Below are 4,171 nucleotides of genomic sequence, written 5' to 3' on the forward strand. Positions count from 1 at the left end.
GATAATTTTAGGGAGGACTGCCAGACAGGAGCACGGAGAGGTAATTTTAGGGAGGACTACCAGACAGGAGCACAGAGAGCACTGCTAACTCAAGAGCTGCCAGGCAGGAAGGCACCTTGGAGAGGTAATACGTGGAAGCTCCTGCCACCATCCACCATTTGATCTCCCATTGACTCCAAGATCCAACAGGAAGCCATGGGGCAAAGGAGCCTATGGCTCTTGAATCCATAGAAGTCAGCTCCTAGGGCTCAGAGTTGTGTAAAGATAGAGAGTGAATCAGGAGGGGCAGAGGAAAAAATTCCAGGTCACTTTAACCTTAATAAACCTTTATATATTTTAGATACTTTATTAAATGGTTTTGAGCACCTACACAGATCATGACAGTAACTATTAGTAATAATGTGCTGTTAAAAGATAAATTGAAGCATATAAAAAGTTTGATTTTATTTAAGCATTTATCCATTCCAATTAGGTACCGTCAGTCTGGAAGTGATTAGGAGTGCTCTGCCGACAGAAGCCAGGGGAAAGACTTCCTTAGAAAAAGTGCGGAAGCAAAGAGAAGAAATTACTAGATTGACTGATTTACAGCTTAAAGCCTGGCTTGCTTTTTGTGATTGGTTGTTCTTAGCATTTTGATTTTGTAACCTTGAGGCATTTACAGGCTTAGATTTTGGTTTGCTTGCATAGGCCACCAGAGCATTAGAGCCACCTTCAGTCTAATGGCCTCCTTGTTTAATTAATTTAACAGTGCTGTAGCAAGTTCGAGCAAACTTTTTCTGTAAAGGGCCAGATAGCAAGTATTTTAGCCCTTGTAGGTCTTGTGGTCTCTGTTGCAACTACTCAACACTGCCATGGTAGAGCAGATGAATGAATGAGTTGGCTGTACGTCAATAAAATTATTATTATTTTTTGGTCCAAAGGGCTGCAGTTTGCCAACCTTCTGTTACAGGACAACACAAACTTTATCCATGCATACTAAATTATGTTAAGTTATTGCTCCCGCTAACCCCATATATTGTTCTAATATAGAGCAAACAAACAAAAAACATGGTACATTTCTTTTATATGTATATACACATGTCCCTATATAGGCTCAGAAAATGAAAACCATCCTGCAAAAGAATTTTTGGATTTTATTTTTTGTTATTTCAACTCTGTTATTTGCAACAACTGGCTGAATGAAGTGATTGACTTCATATTTAAGCTACTTTTAAAACGCAATACAATAGTTAATGAACAGTGAGAAAATTGAAATGAGGAAAACAGATTATTTTTTTTTATGAAATTAGTGACTTTGTGGAAAGAAATAGATATACATTAATAGTGTCTGAAAAACAATTTAAAAATCACAATTATATAAAGAAGTACAAATTAGTAGATGATAGATGGTCACGGGGATGGGGAGCGGTACGTAGGAAATGCAGTCAGCGTTAATGTAATGGCTAGATAGAGGGCCAGAGAAGGGAAAGAGCAATTAGAGGGATGGTTTTTATAAACTATGTGAATGTATAACTAATGTACTGTATACTTGAAACTAATAATAAAGTAAAATTTTAAAAAAATCATAATTATGATATCTGTCAAAGTAATCCATATTAAAGTGGGACCAATTAGAAAAGATCAGGTTATTCAACCTCTGAGCTGATATTATATGAGGGATTAGTGAGAGAGTTGTGCCCAAAAGGTCATATTTTATAATGACTAATTATCTTAAGATTGTAGAGACAAATATGATCTAAGTTTCCAGCGAAGCCTCCCTTCCTCTCTCTCTTCCTTCTTTATATATAGACTAAAGCGAAATTGGCTTGATTAACCTCAACCCATGTGTCCTTGGACTCTAGCACTTTTTTCAGGTTTCTGGAGAGATTCTGAGGAATGGCTGATCTCTCTCTCTCTCCCTTTCTTTTTTCCTTTCTTTCTTTCTTTCTTTTTAGGTGAGGCTACCCGTGGTTGACCTCACAGATTGCAAGGACTTTGTCAGCTTACAATCCCTTATATTTTAATTTTGTATGCCTATAGCACCTAGTCTTCCTAGGTGGTCTCCCATCCAGGTACTAACCAGGCCAGACCCTGCTTAGCTTCTGAGGTCAGATGGGATCGGGCTTGTTCAGGGTAGCATGGCCATAGACAATGGCTGATATTTTTTTAGTCATCTCAAGCTTCAACTGTTGAACTGTAGCCATAAGTTTCATGAGCCATTTCACTGTTCCCAGTGTACTGTCCTATTGCATTCCTTGGTGTCCTGAATGTGACAAGGTTCTTTTTCTGATTCTACTCCCACATATCCTCCACTAGCAAGTCCACATGTACAGTGGACTTAGGATGTGTTATAACATAAACAACTTGTAATTGATTTTTATACAATTCATATATTCTCTAAATTCTTCTTTAAGTCTCCTCAACAGTCTCCAGCCTCCAAGATATTTGCCTCTCACCCAACCTACCCCCTTTCTCTGGTCCCTGGAAATACCTCTTCACCGCCAAAAAAACTCTTCCATTAAGGAGAGTGTTCTGAGTCTTTCCAAGCCTAGTCCTGCTTATGGAAAACTCACTCATACCCTGTGCTTGACAATAGCCTGTCTGCTCTGGCTCTTAGCATTCTCCTCTTCTTCACCATTTATAAGAGGAGGGAAGGAGTCAGGTAGTTATTTCTCCCTGGTATGAACTAAGTAACCCTCCCTAGGGAGCAGAAGCATAGAACCTTATTTAGTTAAAAAGAAAAAGACTAAATCTTCATCATGCATTATAAAATTAGAAATAATAGCACCTTCAAAGTTTAAATTTTGTCCATTAGTTTTTATTTATTTTATTTATTTTTTGTCTGCCACTGGTCAACTATGCAAAGATGATAAGGTTCTGTCGACAATGAAATTGGAGGGAAGGTCCATAAGCTAGTTAGGAAATCCTTTTTCAAAAATTTTTGTTTGAGGTTATACTTTTGGCAACATGTAGAGTCAATTACAAATTTTGGATTTTCGAAACTAGTCTTTCAGGCTTTTAAAAAATATGTATTTTATTTATAGGAGTTTACCCTTTCCTGCTCTGTTTTTTTTTTGTCACATTTTCAGTTAAAAGTGAACAATTAAGTACTTAATTGGATAATTTAGGTATCTAATTCCCTTTAAATTGTACATATAAGATCATCCTTTCCTACTTAATTTTACATTTTGAATATCTAATCATAAAGAACAGGTGGAGAATTTTTTTCCCTAAGAATAATTAGAACGATAGAGTGCTACTACTAGTATGTTTAACTTCTGAGATCCTGATTGAAATAATCACAGCATAGTAGAGAAGAACCAGAGGTTGCTCTTAGTGCTACAGTTTTGATATTAGTTCTAGGAATGAGCAATGAGTCAGGCTGAAGTCGAAAAGAAATATATAGTTATATGAATGGTATTAGACCTGAAAGTATTTACATAATTTAATCGAGTGAGTTCTGGGGGAAAAAAAAAGCTATTTTGCCTTTTATAAAAGCCTATTTAAAGAAATTAAGGCCTAGGGAAACTTAACTACATTCCTTTTTGGAATAAAAAACTACATTAGTAAAATGTTGATGTTATGGAAACCTGTAGAGGAGAAATTCTGATTAAAATTAATTCCTGTTACTATGAAGGTAAAAGGCAACCATCCAAAGTAAGGGCGAAATGAAATATATGCCTTGAGGAAGAGCTGCTTCACACTATAACGCTGTGAATCTAGAAGGGGAGGGAATTGGGATGATTTATTTAACTGAGTAATGAAACTTAAAACATAATAATCGAAGTAATGGTTTCGAATGTAACCTAAGGTTACTTTATTTTTTTTTTTAACCTAGGTTACTTAAAACCTTCCAACTCTGTTTAAATTTAATTCTGAATGTATTTTAATTCATAACAAGAAGCTCTATCTCGACACATTGACTAACAAAGAAGTTCACAAACAGAAATTTCCAGAGCATAAATACATAGAGAGAAGTTGATGGCAGATACATATTCCAAGGCACTTTTGAAATGATTGTTTTAATGCTTCAAATTTTGTGACTAGCATGGAATTGAAATAGCCAATAAAGCTCTTAGTGAGGTAAAGGCAAAAATTTATGTAAAATTCAGTCTCATTCAATTTAATTTCTCAAATATTTTTGAGGGCCAGATGATTTCTAAGGGTTTTTTGCACATAGAACCATCCTGAG

The 4,171-nt window shown here is 35.8% G+C and overlaps 1 pseudogene; it reads right to left on the reverse strand.

The window, feature by feature from the left end:
• Positions 1 to 2,010: 2,010 nt before the first annotated feature.
• Positions 2,011 to 2,129, reverse strand: LOC118607102 (annotated as a pseudogene).
• Between the last annotated feature and the right edge of the window lie 2,042 nt (positions 2,130 to 4,171).

This window comes from Rousettus aegyptiacus, unplaced genomic scaffold (genome assembly GCF_014176215.1).
Source record: "Rousettus aegyptiacus isolate mRouAeg1 unplaced genomic scaffold, mRouAeg1.p scaffold_m13_p_8, whole genome shotgun sequence".
In the NCBI taxonomy this organism is placed as follows: Eukaryota; Metazoa; Chordata; class Mammalia; order Chiroptera; family Pteropodidae; genus Rousettus; species Rousettus aegyptiacus.